General features: G+C 41.5%; 1 protein-coding gene across 5 annotated transcripts in view; it reads right to left on the bottom strand.

Annotated features, from left to right (window-relative positions):
* Positions 1-22,180, bottom strand: part of Zhx3 (zinc fingers and homeoboxes 3) — a 96,786-nt gene that overhangs the window by 17,686 nt on the left and 56,920 nt on the right. The gene's annotated exons all lie outside the window — the stretch shown is intronic.

Genomic DNA, 22,180 nt, shown 5'->3' with positions numbered 1-22,180 from the left:
AGTCTCTGAAACTGTCTTTCAGGTCCCCTGCCACATACCCACTGTTTGCTTTCTATTTTGTGAGTCTCTCAACAAGAGACTTGTGTGCTTCTTAGCTGTGAATTCTAAGGCAGGAGCTCCTTGGTAGCTGCCCTGAGGATGAGCTGGGATGTTCTGTACCCTCTGATAAGCTTAAATTATATAGTTTTCCTTTGTTTCTTTTATTCCCCTAAATCTCTACATTAAGTAACTCAGCTTACAAAAAAGAAAGAGGGAGGGAAGGAAAATCACCCTCTTTGGACCTAAAAATTAATTCTGACCATTTTAGACTGGGAACAAAAGACCCAGTGTAATTCCTGTTTAAACATTTGGGCCAACAAGGAGTTTTCTTTTCATAGTCTTCCCACATATAAGAACAGGACAACGCCTCTATCTCCTTCAAGAACAACTCTGCCCATACAAGATATTTTTTTTCTATAGGGTATTTCCTGAGGATAAGCACACAGAAATAGGTCTATTAGCCTAAAGTACATAATTTCTAAGTTCCTTTAAATATAATTAGAAATGCTTTATAATGCCAAACAAAAAAGAAGCACACACAGTTATAATCCTCTAGTGAGAACATCAGCTTGTTGGGTAAGTCATAAAAGGTCTCTGATAGAATGCAAGTCAAGTGAAAGAAGAAAACAACAGATCAACTGAGCTTCACCAAAAGTAAAGATGGACTTCAAAGGTCATTGTTAAGAAAATGACAGGGTGGAGCTGGAGATGGTATTGGAATGCTTTCTTGACATGCATGAGGAACTGAGTTTGAGCCCCAGCACAAAAATGGGCTTTAAGAATCTTATATCTGGTAAGATAGACCTGGAATAGAAATGAAGGTATTTTACAACTTAAGAAAAAGACAGTCTGGTTAAAAATGAGTAAAGGATTTGGTCAGACATTTCCCCAAAGACATACAAATGGATAATAAGTATATTTAAAAGTGTTCAACTTTGTAGGACATGCCACACACATCTAATCCCAGCACTTGGGAAGTAGAGGCAGGCAGATCTCTGTGAGTTCAAGGCCTGCCTACCCTACATAGTAAGTTCCAGGATAGTCAGATCTATATAGTGAGACCCTGTCTCAAAAATAGGCATTGGAGGTGTCTTCTTTGATCACTCTCTACCTTATATACTGAGGCAGGATCCCTTGCTGAACCTGTAAATTGTTGTTTCGGCTAGTCTAGGTAGCCACTTTGCTCTAGGGATTGCATCTCTGCCTCCTGTATGATGAGATTATAGGCAGCTGCCACAACCATGCAGCTTTCATGTGGGGTCTGGGGACTTGAACTCTGGTCTTCATGCTTGAATGACAAAGGTGTTACCCACCAATAAGAAATTTGAGTAAGATGATTGGCTATATTAGCAATACACACTTATCATGAACTTTTCCATATGACAGAAATGACCAGTTAGAGAAATGAAGGAAGGAAAGTCAATTTACATTAACAATCAAAGCTCTAAAATCTTTAATAACAACCACAAATCTTTAATAAAAAAAAAAAGAAGAAAAAGAAAAGAAGATAAAAGAAAACCTAGTAAAAGCTAGAGCATATTCCTGAAAGCAAAGAATCAGAGCTATAACGACACCAGGACTGACCAGATTGCTGTTGATTTCAGTGGATTATAACATAGTCCAGATGCCTCCAGGCTGATGGTGTAATCTAGGTGGCTCCCCCTTTATCTTTTAAGTTTTCCTCTTTGTTTGAAACTTTATTTTTAAAAGTGTTGGAGAGAAATGCCCTAAGAATTTTTTCATGGAATTTGACAAACTGAATTTGAATTGTTCTTTCAAGGTTAAAAAAAAAACCCAAAAACAACAACAACAACAAAACAGCTTCACATTTTTGAAAAAGAACAGTGAAAAGAGGCTTCTTTTTGTCAGAAACCAAACTTTTTTTATTCCCTCCCCCCATATTTATTTAATCACTTTACAGCCTGATCCCAACCTCCTTCCTTCTCTCCTCCCAGCTCTACCCTTGTGTCCCTCCCCCATTCCTCCAGGGTACCAACCCACCCTGGCATCTCAAGTCACAACAAGACTAAATGTGTCCTCTCCCACTGAGGCCTGACAAGGCAGCCCGCCTAGTCAGAAGCCAAACTTTAAAACTGAATGGTTAAGCAGACATGATGGATGAAGGGATCATTAAGTTACTATGATGGCCAATCCTGATGGCTACTTTCAGGCGACTAAAGTATCTAGGACATTAACAAAATATGAATGTCTGATGACATTTCTAGAGAAGATTAACTAAGCAGGGAAATTACATCCCAAATGTGCCACCCCACAGGCAAAGAGAGAAACCAGACAGCAGCAGACCCTCTTCTGATACTGTGTTCCTTGAAGTGGACTGATAACTCTGAACACATGAGTCAAAGTAGCCAATGTTTTCTTTCTTGTGAGCTGTTTCTTCCAGACTTCTGTCACAGCAGCAGAAAGGCTAACAGATATATTTTATGCACATGGGCTTTTATTCTTTTATTGTTTAACTTATATACATGCCTGTGTGTCTCTGTGTATATGTACATATTCATGGGGGTACTCAAAGAGACCAGATGAGGACACTGGATACCCTGGAGCTGGAGTTATAGGAGGTTGTAACCCATCTGATGTGAATGCTGGGAACCAACTCTGTGTCCTCAGAAAGAGCAGCTAACACTCTTCCCCACTGAACCATCTCTCCAAACCCTAAGTTACAGGGTGACTAAGTACTTCTGAGAATGGCTGTTGGGTAGAATCAAAGAATCCCAATTGGTTGCTACTGGTAGCAGTGGCTAGCACTGTAAACTACTGCCATAAACATCTGGCAAAAATTCAAGGGTCCATCTCAAGAGACTTCTGAAACATAAGATAAAGTACACAAAAGAGGTGTCAGTGTGCACTGATAGCACCAACATTTGGTTAGAAAAAGAAGTCCAACTGTAAGGTAACAATCCTTCTTCAGTCAAGATCTTTCATCGTCTTCTGGGCTATGATGTGCCTGCCTTTACCTGCCTTGCAAGAGAAGATGGCAGCTTCCAGCAACTGTGGGAACTGTAAGCACCAGAGGGCTTGCTCTAGAGCCCTGCTTCCTGTACTTTCTTCTGTAACATGAAACACATACTTTCCCTTTCCTCAGAGAAGATGGCTCGATCATACTAGGATCCTTCCTTCTTAACTAAGCAATAATTAGCTCATCAAAATGACACTGCTGGCTGGGTGTGGTGGTGCACACCTTTAATCCCAGCACTAGGGAGACAGAGCAGATGGATCTCCATGAGTAACAGGCCAGCCTAGACTCTACATAGAGTTTTCCAGGCCAGCCAGGTCTACATAGAGACACCCTGTCTCAGAGATAGATACAGATAGACAGAGATGGAGAGAGACAGACAGACAGATGGAGAGGCGGGTGAGGAGATATGGCTTACAAGACCTGCACAAGTTCAAGCCAGACAAAATCCCAGCACACAATCCCACCTTTAACCAAGGAGCTATTGCAACTGATTACATGCTGGAAGAAGGAAAAAAAAAAAATCAGCATTCTCTAATGGAGTGACATTGGATATATGAACCACACTACAGAGCAGGACCCATGCTCAGGAGCAGATGGCCAACACAAAATGGACTCCATGATTTTTATGCCCTTTTTGTTTTGCTATTTTTTGTCCTTTGACTATTTTGTTTTGATTTTTTTTTTTTTTTGAGAGAAAGAGAGAGAAAGAACAAATAAGAAACTGGGTGGGTAGGGAGGAAGAATGGTTCTAGGAGGAACTGGGGGAGAGACAGAATATTATTTAAATATATTTATGAAAAATTAAAAATAGTTAAAATATTTTTTTAAAAAGAAATTTATACTGCTTTAAAATGTGCTTATGTGGCCAGTGAAATGGTTCCGCAAGTGAAAAAGAATTTGTGACTAAGCCTGATGACCTGAGTCTTATCCCCAGGGCTCACACAGTAGTGAGTATTGACTTCCACAAATTTCCTTTGGCCTCCATAGCCATGGCACATAAACATTCTCTCTCTCTCTCTCTTTCACACACAGACACACAAACACAATTCAATTTTTGTTTTGAAGATTTATTCTTTATTGTGTATGAATATTTTGCCGCTTATATATGTGTGCACCATGTGCATGCCTGGTGCTCAAGGTGGTCAGAAGAGGACACTTATGTTGTGAGTCACCATGTGGGTGCTGTAACTCAAACCTAGTCCTCTGTAATAACAGCCAGTACTGTTAACCTCTGAGTCATCTCTTCAGGCCCAGTTCAAATGTTTTTGTTTTAATGGTAAGCAAGAGAATGCTAATGAGGGCACAGAATTCAGGCTTTTAGATCAAGTGCAAAATAAAAATTTCATTTGCAAATGAGCTGCATCTTATTTGGATCCTGATTTTAACAAACTAAGAACAAAAAGCCATTTTTTTTTTTGACCAATCAGGGAAACTGAACATGTGTTGGCCTTTTAGCTTATTTTTACGTTAAAAACAAAAACCAAACAAACCCCCTAGTGGTTTAAAGAAAGCAATGTCTATCTCATGATTTTTATAGCCTTAGCTGGGAGATTCTTTGCTCATCCATGGCAGGGAAGCTGGACAGGAGGATATGGCTTCTTCTTTCACATGTCTGTCACAGCCTGGCTGGGATGGTTGGGACAGGACTCACTCTTCTCATATGGAGGCTTGGGCCTTCTCACAGCATGGCAGTTAAGAGTAGTCAGACTTCTTGCATGGTGAATGAGAGGAAGCTGCCAGTCATCTTATGAGCTAGATCTGGAACTGCCAGTGTCACTTTTGGCACACTCCACTGGTCAAAGATAAGTTATAAAGCCAGTCCCAATTAAAGGAGAGGGGAAATAGATTCCACACACACCCACATTGAGGGAAGAGCTAACTCCCATACAGAGAGCAATGATAGTATTTTTTTAGCCCACCTACCAAAAATAGACATTATATGGCGTTACAGAATTATTTAATGTTTTTATATTTAACACTGCCATTTTAGTTATGTCAAAACAAAAGTTCCAAATTGGTTAGTATGACACAAAAATATTTATGAGCAAAACAACTCATGATATAGAATATACTGGAGGGGAAAAGAAGCAAAAGAAAAAAAATGGAGACTGGGTATAAATAAAAATTCCGACCATTCTACTTCTGCATATATCTCATAGTAAAAACAAAAACCTGACATGAAAAATTTGTATGATAAGCAAAGACTTTATATCAACTTCTAAAAAGTATTTTGTTTTAAATGTTTATCTTTCCTTTCTTGGAAATTACTAACTTTGGCCATGACAACCAGATACTGCCACCACCTTTCCACTGCCCAAGCCAACCCAAAATAAATGCACTGTCTTTCTGGGAATTTTCCACACCACCAAGAAAACTAAGGTAATGTCAGTTCTACCATTCCAAAGACATGATACCCTCTCCTTTCCCACTCCATCATCAATGCCCCTAGGGGATTATCCCTGCTCCCACCTCTTTAACTCAGAGTAGCTACTAAGCAAGAAGACAGGATATGCCTGTCACAGCAGATCTTCAGTCTAAGCCCATTTTCCCTTTTGGCTACACTTACCCTCGATATCTACTAAACGGCAAACATAGTCCCTTTATTTTCACAGCTCCTTACAGATGGCACAAAGATTTTAAAACTGAATTGTTCTGGTGGGTTTGGTAGATAAGGGTCAGTTTTCTTTTTATCTTTTTCTTTATTTTACTTCTCTCCTTCTTTGTTTTTTGTTTGTTTTTGTTTTTTTGAGACAGGGTTTCTCTGTGTAGTCCTGGCTGTCCTGAAAGTTCCTCTGGAGACCAGGCTGGCCTCAAACTAACAGAGATCCACCTGCCTCTGTCTCCCAGGTGCTGGAATTAAAGGCATGCACCACCACTGCCTAGCTCTACTTTAAAAAAAAAAAGGCATTAAAGTGTGTCTTAGTAAGGTTACTGTTGCTGTGATGAAATACCATGACCAAATGCAAGAGGAAAGGGTTTGCTTGGCTCACACTTCCACATCATAGTCCATCATTGAAAGAAGTTAGGACAGGAACACAAATGGTAGAAACCTGGAGACAAGAGGTCATGGAGGGTGTTGCTTACTGGCTTGATCATCATGGCTTGCTCAGCCTGCTTTCTTATGGAACACAGGTTCACCAGCCCAGGGATGGTACCACCTACAGTGGGTTGGGCCCTCCCACATCAATCACTAATTATGAAAATCTCCTAAAGACTTGCCTACAGCCCAATCTTATGGAGGCATTTTCTCAATTGAGACTCCCTCCTCTGATGACTCTAGCTGTGTCAATTTGACATAAAGCTAGCCAGTACAAAGGGTGTAACAATGTTAGAATGATTCTTACTTTTTTTCTCACTATCAAAGACGGTCCAGAATGTCATCCAGTCCAGACAGTGTGTCAGACTGTGGTTCAGCAGGATGGCTCAGTAGATAAGGGAGTTTGTTGCCTGGCATGTTCAGTATCTGAAACCCACATGATAGAAGAAAACAACTGCCACAGAATGTTTTCTGAACTCCATTTCTACACTTTGGCATGTATGCCCATGCACAAAAAAAAAAAAAATATCAAGAAATAGTAATGATATAAAATGATGAAGAAGATAAGTTGTATTTTTCCTCTTACATCTAATAGAGAATTCTGTCACAGTAGGGCAAAGTGAGTAGACCAAGGTGAGCCAGTAGCACTCTACAGCAAACAGCACATGTAGGAAACCATCTTCTGTCAGGAGTGTGTGTGGGCAGGACTGTGGCAATACAGCAGATCTCCTGGTTGTAGTAGTCAGCTCTGCTGGAAATAAAGAGCTTACACAAAGTTCAAATCTGTCCAAGCCCATCCCCATGAGTAGTGAAGAATGGCCAAGGCCAAAGCTGGGTTAGTTTTACCCTCTGAGTGCTTGCAGGTTTTAGACTTTCTGTATTTTAATTCAACTTGTAATTCAACTGAGGGCTCAGGGTCAAAGCTCTCTACTTGTTTTTATTCCTCAAACAATTCTTGTTTCTGTCAAATCACCAACATAAATAGCTTGCTCCATTCAGATGTTAGAACTTCTAAAGTGAATGCTATTATTCTTCAAGCTCAGAAGGGTGAACACAGTATAAATACAGAGGTCCCAGAATGAGAGGTACTTGAAAGACTCAGTGTAGCCAGTCATCTCTGTATGGGAGTCTTCAATGCACCATGCTTGGTGGTTAGAACAGTCCCTCCCTGTCTGAGCGTCTCCAGAGACAAGGAGAACACAACACCTAGCACCAATGGAAAGGGGTTTTACAATGGTGTTCTACAATGAACACACATTGTAGCACACAGACCTTTATGTAGGTTTGATCTGCTAAGTTTATGACATCTCTGAACTCAAGAAGCCAATGGTCTGCTGTAGTTATTAGGCTCATCAATACTTTGGGGATTGTTGTCCTAGACACATTGGAATTCTCTGCCTACCCAAGGTTAGGTGTAACCAATGAGATGTGAGAAAATGTGTCACCTCCAGGGGGCAATTTCAGGAAAGTATCTGCTTTGTTTCAGTATTTACTCTTGAGCCTGGTCACTGGCAGTGTCTCAAATAGTGACTACTCACCTGAACCTAAAAGAAGAGCTGGGGGTTGGGCACATAGCTCAGTGGAAAAGCATTTGCCTCACATGTACAAGGCCCTGTTTTCTATCTCCAGCACTGGGGCATACTGGGACATGCAGAAGAGAGCCTTCTAGTATGTGGAGAAATGTATCCAAGCAGAAACACTAGCTGGTACAAGGATGCTGAAACGGTGGCAGTGGTAGAGAGAGGGCAGGAAGAAACTAGGTGAAAGAGCTGTAGGGGTGGGGCAGTGCAGAAATACTATGTTGTTAAAATTTCTCTGAGACAGACAGTGCCAAAGGAGAGCTGACAGGATCTGTATCCTGTTCAGTTCAGGGTGGCTCCACTGGCTGTCCTGAGAACAAACTAGGAAAAGCTGGTGGTGACACAGGGGCAGCCATTAGGATATAAAAGAAGTCCAGGCAGGAGATGACAGTGGCTGGCTTCAGGCTGGAGAAATGGAGGCAGTGAGGGATAGCTGGGTTCTGGAAACACTTAAAGTACAAGGTATGTGTGCAGTATTTATAAGAATGGAGACTGAGACTAAGACGAAGGCATTACTATCAACCAAAACACATTTGGAACTAGTAAGCACCATGCAAAAAGCAAAAGGAGATCTGAGCTGCTGATAATGGGTGTCTGTTCTAGGGGAAAACTAGATTGAGCTGGTTTCCTCACAAGGGTTTTAGGGAGCAAATAGGTCAGACTGCTAATGAGCAGGGAGGCTGTGAAATGCCAATGTCCCCAGTGAAAAGACTCCAGTCTTTGCCAAAACCCACTCAAATCCACAGAAAAAAAAAATACAGGAAGTGGGGTGAGACTTAAGGAGTGGGTTAGGGCTTAGAGCAAGTCTAGGGTAGCAGAAGAGGCAAGTGGCCAGCATTTGTTCCGTGGAGGTGTGAGAAAGCTGCTTTCAAAGTAAATGTGTTACTGAGAAATGGACTTAAATCCTAAATTTTGTTGCAAATAAAAAACTAAATTGCTTTATTAAATTTAAACTAAAAATTTTAAAGCATTATAAATGGCTTGTTCTGGATGTGGTATTACTTCTGAAATTACATTTGTTTTAGTTGAATTTTTCCAGTGTAGGCCACAGAGTTTACAAGCTAAATAGCTTGCAGGCTGGCATGCTTACAAGAATTTCTGAAGAACATTCATTAAAAAAAAAAGAAAAAAAGTAAAAGCCCTCCCTGGTTCACCCTGCAAATCCAGTGTCCCTCCTCCTCCTACAGGCTTAGTCCCATTGGTGACTCTCTTCATTGACCTTACTTAAAAAGTTCACAAGTTCAGACACACAGTACTTCATTCTATCACTGTGAAAGGAATACAGAATTCTCTGCTTTTCTTTTGCTTGCCTCGGGAGAACCTGAGACACCTGAAGTTGTGTTCAGTGGGTAAGGCTTCAAAAACAGGTGCACTCACCCACGTTTGTAAGATCCACTAAAACAAAGGTGGAAATGTTCTCCTATATCCACTCAACCACTCTATCTTTAGGAAAAGCCTATTGATAAACCCACACATGTATCAAGAACGTAATACACGATCAGCCCCAGGACAGCAATGGATGAGAAACAACCTAATCATTCACCAAAAAGACACAGTCTAATCAACTTTAGCATATCTAGATAGTGGAATAATATGCACTTGTAAAAACTAACAAGGGAGTACTTTTATACTGTCATAAGTTAACCTCCAGGAGATATCCTGATATGTTTTAAGTATAAAATATGTAATAAAAAGTGTGTGTGTGTGTGTACACTAAAAATCACTATGGAAAATACATGAGAAGCTTTGCTTCTGGGATAAAGATGAAGTGTGGGAGAGAAACTTGCCCCATGAGTCCTCCTAACTTCTGAACAATGTGATTGTTCTATACATTCAAAACAAAAAAGTTAGATTTAACTAAATGCTAAAATGACCCATTTTCCAAGAACTGTTTGTTGTTACAGATAACAAGTAAGAAAATAATAGGTAGCGAGGTGTGGTGATACATGCCTTTAATCCCAGCACTCAGGGAGGCAGAGGCAGGTAGACTGCTATGAGTTGGAGGCCAGCCTGGTCTACAAGTGAGTCCAGGACAGCCAAGGCTACACAGAGAAACCCTGTCTCAAAACTTCCCTCCACCCCCTGCCAGAAAGAAAGTAATAGGCAAGTGGGGTGGAGGCAGAGGCCATTCTAGAGAGGTGACAGGGATGGGAGACCAGCTAGGGCTCCTAGATACCCAAATGTCTCAACTCTGACAAGCTTTTGAGGGCAGCCTCTGTAGTACTATGCACAGGCACTGCCCCTACAGGATGTAATACCCAAACACAACCTGCATTTGCCTCCAAGTTAAAGCCATAGCTACAAAAAGGGGACTCAGAAACACTCAATGTGGAGGAAGGGGGCAATGTGCACAGCCTGTCTGCGTTCCGAAGCTTCCACATGACCTGCTCTTCAGTCTCTTGCGAGTGTCACCAAGGCTCAGAGCTTATCACAGCTATGATGTTTTAGTTGATCTCCCCTTGTAGGCCCAGAATAAGTTAACTGTTTACTACATGACCAACACGACCAAGCTCTTTCTATATATTGGCTTGTCTCATGGTTGAAGGTCATCATTTCACCCTTTAGTAACTGCAGTGTAAGCACCTTCAATTCATTCTGCAGTCTCTCTGGGAACCAACCAGTTCTTCGAGCTCATCCTATTGCCACACTATATCCTCTGTGCTTTGGGCATGTAGGAATTTGTGCATGTCTTTTCGAAATGTGGCAATCAGAAGAGGCACTCACGCTGCAGCCCAGCTAGAAGAAAACTCAGTGGGAACTGTGCCCATCATTTTGAAACTCCTGTGACTACGGTCTACATCTATGCCGAAGTCCTGTTTCATTTCCCCTCTCAGAGGAACACTCTAGGGCAGAGTGACCGGGCAAGCTAAGGAAGCACTGCTAGTATGTACAGATAGGGATTATTTTACTACAGGCCATCTGGGCATTCAGGCAGACACTCCTACACTTCTGCCCTTTCCCTCTTCAAATTCTACCAATGTCACACAATGTCTGGCATATGATGATAGTCTTTAGTTGTTAAATGCATGGATAAATGGGACCTAGGCATGGGGTTAAGAATTCTAATACCACAGTGCTATCTGTATTGGCTCATACTATAGCTCATATGAGTTGGAAGACTTATTTCAGGATGCAGTCTGTACCATGATCTTGTACCAACACTGCTAATAATCAGGACTTTACTTAAGCACAAAAACTATTGGCTTTCTTGTGTCTGGTTCATTTCACTCAGCTGTATCAAGGTTCCTCTATGTTGTAATACGGTATCACAGTACCCTTCCTTTTGAAGACTAAATAATATTCCACTCTCTATATCCATCACATTCTTTTTATCCCTTTGTCAGTGGACATTAAGTTGTGTCCACCTCTTGTGAATAATGCTGCAGATATGGAAGTTCATTAGGGAATAAATCCCTGCTTCTCCTTAGCCCTCCCTCCCCAGACCTTTGATGCTGGTTGGTCAGGCTCCACATTGTCTCAGAACGCTTCAGGATCATGGTCTTGTTCAGTCTACTGTCCTAGGAGGTAACAGACCAAGGTGCACAGAGTCAAATGAGACATTTTGGGGTTGCTGTAAAAGTACTTGGCTTTGTCCTTGAGGAACCTCAGTGTACTGAAGTGGCTTGAAGGGAGGAGATAAGAGGCCTTGACAACTAAGCCTTTTGTAGGCTACAAAGCAATAAAATCAACCAAAACCCTCAAAAGCAAAACTGGCTCTACAGGCACTGTGCTGGCTAGTTTTATGTGAATTTGACATAAGCTAGAGTCATCGAGAGAAGGGAAACTCAATTAAGAAGGTGCTTCTGTAAGAGTGGGTTGTAGGCAAGCCTGTAGAGCACTTTCTTAATTAGTGATTGATGTGGGAAGGCCTATCCCATTGTGAGCAGTAGTATCCCTGTGATGCTGGTCCTGAGTTCTATAGGAAAGCACTCTAAGCAAACCATGATGATCAGCCCAGTAGGCATACTCCTCCATGGCCTCTGCATCAACTCCTGTCTCCAGCTTCCTGCCCTGCTTGATTTCCTGTCCTGACTTCCTTCAGTGATGTACTATGATGTGGAAGTGTGAGCCTAGCAAACCCTTTCTTCCCCAAGTTGCATTTGGTCATGGGGTTTCATCACAGCAATAATAATCCTTAATAAGAAAGGCACAAAATCTAAGACTTCAACAACTGTTTATTTAAATCATCTTCAAATCAGAAATGAATTCCACATTTCTCCCTATTCCAATCTCAACCATTGTCCTACATGTACACATATGGGTGCATGCAAAAGCACATACAGACACTCATTCAATAAGACTCCTGGGGCAGATACACACATATGGACACTCACACACTCACCCAGTAAGACTTTTTGGTTAGTGTTTGGATGAGTTAACGTTCTCAACAAAGTAGGATGCATTTATTTCCTTTCTATGAAATTGAAACTGCATAAATCACAAGTTTCTACTGGGCATGGTGGCCTCACTTGCAACCCCAGAACTTGGGAGGCACAGGAAGGAGGATTATGAGTTTGAGGCTAGCCTGGGCTATACAATGATACCCTGTCTCAGAAAAAAAAAATAGCTTCTAAGAATTTCTCTTAATTCTAGGTTTTAAAATTTCATCCGAGGGGCTGCAGAGATGGCTCAGTGGTTAAGAGCCCTGGCTGTGCTCACATAGGGCCTGGGTTTGGTTCCCAGCACCCACATAGCATCTGAGGGTTAGGATTTCAATGCACAGGTTTGGGGGACACAAACATTCAGACCACTGTACAATCCATCCAGATGTCCAAGCAGAGATCTCCACATCAAGCACCCTGCTCCTTTCTCTTCCTTATGTGCCGTATTAGTCAGTTTTGTCATTTCTGACAAAGGTAGCTAACCAAAACAGCTTCAGGAAGTGCATTAGTTACTTGTCTCATGCTGTGACAAAAGCCCTGACAAAAGCAACTTAAGGAAGGGCTTACTTTGGCTCACAGTTCAGGGGTACAGTCCATCAGTACTTTTTACAGTACTTTTTAATCTTGAATGTGTCCCTTGATAAGCAGAACTCTAGATTTTGATGTAGTTCAATTTGTCTAATTAATCACCTTTTGTCTCTCTTTTTAAAAAAGATTTATTTATTATTTACACAGTGTTCTGTCTGCATGTGTGCCTGCGTGCCAGAGGAGGGCGCCAGATCTCATTATAGATGATTGTGAACCACCACGTGGTGCTGGGAATTGAACACAGGACTTTTGGAAGAACAGCTAGTGTTCTTAACTTCTGAACCATCTCTCCAGCCCCTTGTCTATTCTTTTAGTGTCACAGGAAATCATTACTCACTCTAACGTAATACAGATCTCCCCTTTGAAGTCTTCAAAGTGTTTAATAGTTTTAATTTTTCATTATGGCCTTTGATACACACTGCATTCATTTTTTGCATATGGCATAAGGGCTTAGCTTTATCTATCTGTGCAACGGCAGTTTTTCTAGTACCATTTGTTAAAAAGACTTTCTTTTTTTCACTAAAAAGAACTGATCAATGGGGCTAGAGAGGTGTCTCAGTGGTTAAGACCACAGGTTGCTCTTCTAGAAGACCCAGATTCAATTCCCAGTACCTATATGGCAGCTCACAACTGTCTATAATTCCTGTTCCAGGAGATCTGACACCCTCAATACAGATATACATGCAGGCAAACCACCAATGTGCATATAAAAATAAATAAATTATTTAAAAAAAAGAACTGATCAAAGATCATTTATGTTTTAACAGTTAATTTCTGAGTTCTATTTTACTCCATTGACCTTTATGTTTTCACTAACAATTTTAATACCGGATACACAGTGAAATAATATTCTAAATAAATAATGCTTGATTTAACTTAGTTTCTCTTTACTTTTTCAGTGTGGCTCCTGGAACATTTAAAATCACACATATGGCTTCCATTATCTTTCTACCAAACATCCTACACTAGATGCTCCGCACTGGCTGCACAGGCAGTGTGGAAAACAGCTGAGACACTGTGGCTGTAAGCTCTTTTCCCTTCTGCTTGCTCATCATTACAGAGAAAAAAACCACTCTGGCTAGTGAGGCTTTTGAGTGAGGTAAGTTTAGCTTTCAGAACCTGACCTCTTTAACATAGCAGCCACTAGCTGCAGGTATTCATGTACCTACCAGACACTTCAAATCTAGCCACTGTAAATTCATATTTTCTAAGTGTAAAATTCTGACCATACTTCAAAGATTTAGCATAAAGGATAAAAGATCTAAGAAGTTATATCAATTGCATATTAAAACATTAATGTTAATGTGAATAGATCTGGTTAAATAGAATATCGACTACTGTTACGTGTGCACGTATGCATAGATGTGCATCTTTGTGAAAGAATAGCTGTGTGGGAGAACAGGGATACTCCTTTGGGAATCAGAACATCACTTTCAGGACTTAGCTCTGCCTTTCCATGGTGGGTTCTAGGGGTTCTGGCTTGTGTGGCAAGCACTGTTACCTACTAAGACATCTCACTAGCCCATAAAATATATCATTGATATTAACTTATTTAGGCATTTCCTTTTTCCTTCCTTCATATAGCTATTTCCTTTCCTTTCCTTCCTTTCTTTCTTCCTAAATCTTACTATGCATCTCAGGAACTTGCAACTTCCCTTCTATTATGTCTGACAGGCTCTCATGTAGCCTAAGGTGGCGGGGATTTTACCATACAGTCGAGGACGACTTTAGACTCCTAATGCTCCTGCCTCCATATTCTGAGTACTAGGATTACAGCTGTGTGGCACCATGATTCTGGCTCTACTTTATTTCATTTTTTTCAGTGCTGGGAATTGAACCCAGAGCCTCACACATGCTATGAAAGCACTCTACCATTAAGCTTCAGTCCTAACCTTAGAGCTGTAGATTTACAACAAAATTAAGGAGGCAGTACAATGGTTTCTCATATGTCTTGTCCCCAACTATACAATGCCTATGGAATTATGAGTATCTTCAACTAGAGCAATGCATTTGCTGTAATTGATGACCACACAGGCCCCACAGTTTACACTAGGATCAACTTGCATATTCTAGAAGTTTGAGCAAATTTACTATATTCACTATTACAGTATCATGCCGTGTTCCACCTGTTTATCCTTTCCTCTGGCTGAAAACCACTGATCTTTTTATTATTTCCACAGTTCTATCTTTTCTAGAATGTCACAGAATCACAGAGAATGTGGGGTTTTTTGGATTGTGTTCTAAAACTTTCTATTATGCAGTTAAGATTCCTCCACATCTTTTCATAGGATATACTCATTTCATGACATGTTTTGTTTTTACTTTTTAAAAAAAATATGGGGCTAGAGAGATGCTCAGAGGTTAAGAGCACTGGCTGCTCTTCCAAAGGTCCTGAGTTCAGTTCAGTTCCCAGCAACCACATGATGGCTCACAACCATCTATAATGAGAACTGGTGCCCTCTTCTGGCAAGCAGGCATACATGCAGGCACAATGCTATATACATAATAAATAAATCTTTAAAATTGTTTCTTTTAAAAAGACTTTGAATTGGGGGCTGGAGATGGCTCAGGTAAGGACACTGGCTGCACTTTCAGAGGACCATTTCCACCACCCACATGGCAGCTCACAACTGTCTGTGACTCCTTCCAGGGGATCTGACACCCCCCCTGACATATACTTAATGCAGGCAAAACACCAATGCACATAAAATAAGTAAATCATTTTTTAAAGACTTTGAATTATTTTTTATTATGTGTATATGTGTATGTGTGTGTGTGTGTGGGGGGGGTTATACGCCTGAGTGCAGTGCCCACAGAGGCTAGAACAAGATGTTAAATCTGTTGGAGCTGTAGTTATAGGTGAGCTGCCAAAATGGGTGCTGGGAACTGAATTCAGGTTCTTTTCAAGAACATGAAGCACTTTCAACTGTGGTACAATCTCTCCAGCTCCTCTTAAAGCATTTACAGTGATGTGTGCATCGCATGCTATGCTTCATTTGGATGCTCTCTGGCTTGATGTAGGCAGTTTTTCAAAATGTCATTTGCTTGCCTCTCCAGCTAGTCACTCATGTCCATGCCTAGCCCATACTTAAGTCCCTGCCTCCTGAAGGTGCTAGCCTTTTTCCATCATCTGCACTAGCATCTTCTTCAATTTACTAAGATCCAATTCAAATAAGACATTTTCAATGAAGGTTTCCAAATTCTACTGCCCTTACACAATCTATTATAGCATAGCCATCATAATATTTAAATATGTGCCTGACTTTTCTTCCATATTACAAGCTCCTTGAGGTCAACCCCTGCATTTTATTTTTTTAACCTCCTCAATCCCTAGCAGAGAATACATGCTGCTATACACTCACAGATGCTGAGTCAACAATGACTAAACTACAGGAAAGGATTAGCTTCTCATAAGATAAAAGTCACAACCAGACAGAAAAGGATCTCAAATGCAATAGGGTAGGCTGCTAAAGTCTATTAATGAACAGCTACACTCAGTCACAGGCTGAAATTAACATTCTCATCTAGTCAACACCTTAATCACAAGTATTTCAAATGTGTCACAATGAAAAGATAGAGAAAATAGCCCCTATCTGTCAGTAGACTGGGACTGGGACTGACTTGGAAACATGGGAACTAACCACAAAAACAGGATGGCTAAAACCACATTCCATATCCATTAAATACTGATGGCCAGACCCTACCAGAATAGAGGCACTGAAATGAGCCTTTGATGTAGGTTCAACAGAAAGACACCAACATGATTAAAGGACTAGAAAATGAGATTTATGGGCCATGGTCAGAGGAATAGAAAAAACTTTGCCTAGACAAGAGAAAAAGCTGAAGAGTGACTTAATAACCATTTTCAATCATTGTTATTACACAGACGACAGTAACCAGATGGTCTCCATTTCCACCAAAGAAAGAATATTGAAAAGCACTTAAGCAGCAACATTAGAAAAAAAAAAAGTTGTCTAGTTTTAACAAAGAACCTGACAGTAAGAACTGGAATACAGTAAAACAGAGCCAGGGAGTATGGGGTGTAGCATTTCTGAACCCCTTTATTAGGCTGGAAAGCAGCAAAAGAGAAGGGTGTGTTCAGGCAGTCCTTTGTTGAGAGCAAATTCTCAACTGGCAGCTCCTCAAAACGTGTAACAACCAACCTAAGAAAGAAAAAGGTCTAAACGCTGAAGCACAGCACCCTCTGCTGTACATAACTGTCTTTCAATCAAGGAACAGTCCTGAAATTGTACTTCTCAAAACCTGAGATCCAAATCATGTCAGCTTAGACAAATGTACAATGTTACTAATAGGATTCATGTATCCTTTGGAACTAAGAAGTACCACAAAGGCAACTTCAGCTCCCATATTTAGTGAACACTGATATTACTTTTGGAATGCTGAATTCAGACTTTGCTATATCAGTTGTACCAAAGTTGGCACGTGAACATTCCATGTTGAGACATGATAATACCATCTGCCAAATAATAGGAATCTGACAGCATTTTGGGAGTATATTTATCATGTACAAAAGTAAGGAAAGCACATGCTCTGTTCTGTTGTGGCATAATGCTACACACAGCCCTTCCTTATGACTCTGTGTATGCTACTATAAGCCTCCCAAAACATATGATCAGCAATACCCCACCAAAAGCAACTTGGGAAGGAAAGGGTTTATGTCATCTTACACTTCCAGTTAATAGTCCATCACTGAGGGAAGTCAGGGCAGGAACTCAAACAAGTTAGGACTGAAGCAGAAGCCATGGAGGAATGCTGCTTCCTGGCTTGCTTATGTCATCCAGGACCTGCCCAAGGGTGGTGCTGCCCACAGTAAACGGGGCCCTCCCACATCAATCACTAAGAAAATGCCCGAGAGACATGCCTTTAGGCCAATCATATAGAATTATTTTCTCAGCTGAGAGTCTTTCTTCCTAAATGACTCTGGCTTCTGTCAAACTGACATAAAACTAAACAACACATTACTCCCCAAATACCAACAGGCCATGTTTACGTTCACATCTTCCTAAGCGTATGAAGGGGACAAATAGATGCAGGTCAGAGTAGAAGCTCACAGTTCTATGGGCTAACAGAAAAGGAAAGGAAAAGGCAACTAGAGAACAATTAGCAAAGTGTACCTCAGGACACCAGGCAGGGTTCACATCCTGTGAGAACAGGGCTCAATGAATGAGAAGGAGTTGTGTAGGCAGGAGAGAGTAATATGCTTCATTCTAGGTATAAAAGCCCCAAGGCTTAAAAACAGCTCAGGTTACCTCTGGGAGAATGGAGCCATGCAACGTGCTCTCCCCTATCCAACCATCTCCTTGAGGAGACATAAGAAAAGGATGCAGAGCACACAAACTTCACAAACTTGTTAGTAGCAAGGCATATACCTAAGAGAAAATCAACACAAAACTCATGACCTAGAGCAGGCTTTGGCTGCACAGCAGTGACCCTGGAAGGGATGGAGAATAGCTGCAAGCCCAGAGTGTGGCTGGGAAGTTCAACACCCTTCTCAGTGCCCTTGCCTGGCACAGTCATCAGCCGCATCCCAGACCCATGTCCTGCTCCTGCTGCACGGGTAACTTTCAAGCACAATCTTCCTCCCAGCAAGATTTATCTAGGCAAGATCTGTTAAGTTTTATCACTCTGCCTCTATCACACCACACATATGGAGGAACACAAGCAAAGTTTAATGGCTAAGCTAAAGCATCAGCTGATACTTGCAATTAGAATTTCAAAAGCAGAACCCTGGAACTATAAACAAAAGACCATCCTCTGTCTAGTTGACTTGTTTTGTTCTCTCTCAGAAGCCATCTAGTCTTCCTTTGGATAATACTTCCCCTATCCCTCCATTTTATATTCATAAACCACCCTCCACCCTCCAAGTGAGGAGAAGGGATAGATATTACCGTCTTCAGTTCAGAGTGACCTATGTCAAACTGAAAAAAACACCAAGCCAAAGAGGTTAGTGGGGAAGTGGCTTCTTGAGCACCCGGGAGAATATGAGTGTGCTACCTCCCAATAGAAAAGAGAAACTCAACCCGATTACTGTAAAAGTAGGTCACTGCTTGAATAGCTGGCAGAACGCCCATCTTGTTTCTGACTCCAGTATCACAAGAAAGGGACTGCCCTGTCTCAGAATAGGTGCTTCATGACCAGCTGGCCACCTTGGCCTGGCTTTCCAGCTGGCATTCTAGAAGCAGCACATAAGCCAGGGGCGCTGTGGAGCTCAGCAAGTCTTTGTCACTGCTGACATGAAATAGCCGGGTTGGAAAGGTTTTTTTATTTTGTTTTGAAGAAGCTGGGAGAGTTCAAGGCTGTCCTATGAGTCTTTCCTCAAACTTAACATTGCAGGGATGCAATGAATAGAGTTCAACTAGATCACTGCTTCATGTGCAGGCAGCCTCGGCTAGTAAGGTCTCAAAATTTTGGCTCTATGTCAAAAGAAAAGTGGGGAAGAAATGGCTCAGCGGTTAAGAATACTTGACTGTATTTAGGACTGGGGTTTAATTTCCATCACCTACATGGCAGCTCACAACTGTCTGTAACTCCAAGATCTGATACCCTCACACAAACATACATGCAGGCAAAACACCAATGCATATAAAATAATAAATATATATTTTTAAAAGCTGTGTTTTGAAAAAAAAAAAAAAAAAAAAAAAAAGGGAGGAAAGCTAAGAATTACTAATGGAGAATACTGAATAAAGTAGGACCATAAATAATGAACTTACATAATGCTGTTAACCTTTGTTCACTGTGAAAAACACATGACAAAAGAACTGTGACTTCGACATCTCGTTCATTCCTCTTCTGCATGAGAGTCAAGCATCCATCCTCCCTTAGGCCCCCTTGTTACTTGGCTTCTTTGGGTCTGTGAATTATAGCCTGGTCATCCTGTACTTTGTGGCTAATGTCCACTAATAAGTGAGTACATAGCAAGTGTGTCTTTCTGGGCCTGGGCCACCTCATCAGGATGATCTTTAGTTCCATCCATTTGCCTGCAAATGATGTATTTGTTTTTAATAGCTGAGTAATATTCCATTGTTTAATAGCTGAGTACTATTCCACAGTTTCTTTATCCATTCTTTAGTTGAGGGACATCTAGGTTGTTTCCAGTTTCTGGCTATTATGGATAAAGCTGCTATGAACATAGTTGAGCATTTCTTTGTGGTATGGTGGAACATCTTTTAGGTATATGCCCAGGAGTGGCATAGCTGGGTTTTAAGATAGAACTTGTCCCAATTTTCTGAGAAACCACCAAATTGATTTCCAAAGAGGTAAATGGAAGAAGGGAATTGGGTACGAGAGAAGGTGGGGAGGGGAACAGGAGGGATCAAGTGTCAGGAGGACTGAGGAGAGAGACCTGGGAAAGTGGGTGGGGGGTAGTTCTGGAACAAGCCAGAATCCTAGGATAGGGGAAACTCCTAGGAACCTTTGAGGGTGACCCTAGGTAAGACACTTAGCAACAGGGGACATAGAACCTGAAAAGGGCTTCTATAACCAGGCAAGACTTCTGATGGAGATATGTGGACTACAACCCACCCACAAAACCGTCAACCCAAAATTTGTCCTGTCTACAAGATGCACAGGGATAAAGATGAAACAGAAATTGAGGGAGTGGCCAACCAATGGCCCAACTTAAGACCCATCCCATGAGAAAGAGCCAACCCCTGACACTATTAATGATATTCTGCTATACTTGCAGACAGGAGCCTACCATAACTGTCCTCTGAGAGGCTTCACCAAGCAGCTGATAGAAACAGATGCAGAGGCCCAGAGCCAAACATTAGGTGGAGCTCTGGGAGTCTTGTGGAAGAGGGGAATGAAGGATTGAAAGAATCAGAGAGGTCAAGAAAACTTACACAGTCAACTAACCTAGACCCATATGGGCTCACAGAGACTGAACCACCAACAAAAGAGCATGTATGGGACAGACCTAGACCTCCTACACATATGTATCAGATGTGAAGCTTGGTCATCATGTGCACCCCTAACAACTGGAAGAGAGGCTGTCTCTGATTCTGTTGCCTGCCTTTAGATCCCCTTCCCATTTTTGCCATGGGTAGCTTCAATAGAATATGTGCCCAGTCCTACTTGATATGCCAAGGTGGGTTGATATCCATGGGAGGCCTCCCCTTTCTGAGGAGGAAGGGAGGGTGGAATGGGGTAGGTGAAATGAGAGGGAAGAACTGGGAGGAGAGGAGGGAGGGGAAGCTGTGATCAGATGTAAAGTAGATAAATAGGAAAAAAGAAAACTCTGACTTCCATAGGTGTACCTAAGTTTGTATTTAGGCAATTAAAACAGCAATGTGCAAGTAAAGTCAAGTGTGGTGAGTCATGCCTATAATCCCAACTCCTGAGAGACTGGAGCAAGAAGACTGCCACAAGTTCAAAGGCTATTTATCTCATGATAAAGACTTGAAAAGCATCCATATATCCAGTCAAGTTGTTAATTTACAAATTTATGTTCACTCACACAATCTATGTCTTGCAAAAGTGGAGTCCCTCAAGCTCCTAGGCTCCCTTTCCACCGTCAGAGGCACTGATCTGTTAAAAATGGAAGGTTATGTATCTACCAAACACCACATGGTTTTCAAGTTGCAAGTGAGAAGTCCAATTTAAGGAGGCTCACAATAAAGGAGGACTCTGGGACACACATGGAAGAGAGTTCAGTGTTGGATAGCTTCAGTTCGATTTAGGCTTCTGCTTTGTTAGTTGTAACTAAGGGTGGCTTCCCTAATCAAGTCTGGCAAATAACAGCCCCAATCTTCTAGTTCCCCCATGTCTAGGTCATAAGGAAGGCTGGCTTTGAGGGTAGGGCAGTTTACAAAACTGAGGAGTGGGTTGTTTGTTTGTTTGTTCATTTGCCTGCTTGCTTTTGTTTTTCTCTCAGGCTCCTTACAGACTTTCTGGGTTTTCTGGGTCACATCCACCCTGCACTCTCCGCTGGCACTACTGCCACTAGATTCATCCTGGGGTAACATGTGGGTTACATGACTTAGTTAAATCATCAAGACCCATGAAAATAAACATGGTTTGCTGCTGTAGAGAGTGGAGATGGAAAAGGGACATGGTGGGAAGGACAACTAGAGGGTTCCTTACCCGTCATTTGGTACATAACTTGACCCTCAGAGTTCTAATATTGAAAGAAATGTACTTTCAGTGGTACTGTTTCATCACTTAAGAACCATAAATATTTATGCCTGTACAGAGACAATTCCTCCTGGGGGACACTCAAGTAGAGGCATGCCCTAGAGCTTCTTGTAAGGGAAAACAGGCAAAGGTATAGTGAAATGCAGGCAGGTACCTTGAGCTCACATTGCTCTCCAGAAGACAAGGCACAGACAGTAGGCCAGTAGCAGCTCAGATGATGTGGTCCAGATGCTTCCCTTCAAGTGATCTCACTTAGGCCTGGTAAGGTAAGGACTGGCCTAGCTTACACTCCCTCTGCAGAATACGATTTCTGAAAATGAGCTCAAACATGACCTTTAAATTGTTTCTAACTATGGTTATTTCAGATAGTCCTCTCCGTGTGTGTGTGTGTGTGTGTGTGTGTGTGTGTGTGTGTGTGTGT

Source organism: Psammomys obesus, unplaced genomic scaffold (genome assembly GCF_907164565.1).
Source record: "Psammomys obesus unplaced genomic scaffold, mPsaObe1.curated_primary_1811, whole genome shotgun sequence".
Lineage (NCBI taxonomy): Eukaryota > Metazoa > Chordata > Mammalia > Rodentia > Muridae > Psammomys > Psammomys obesus.
This window is presented reverse-complemented; position numbering and strand designations above follow the sequence as displayed.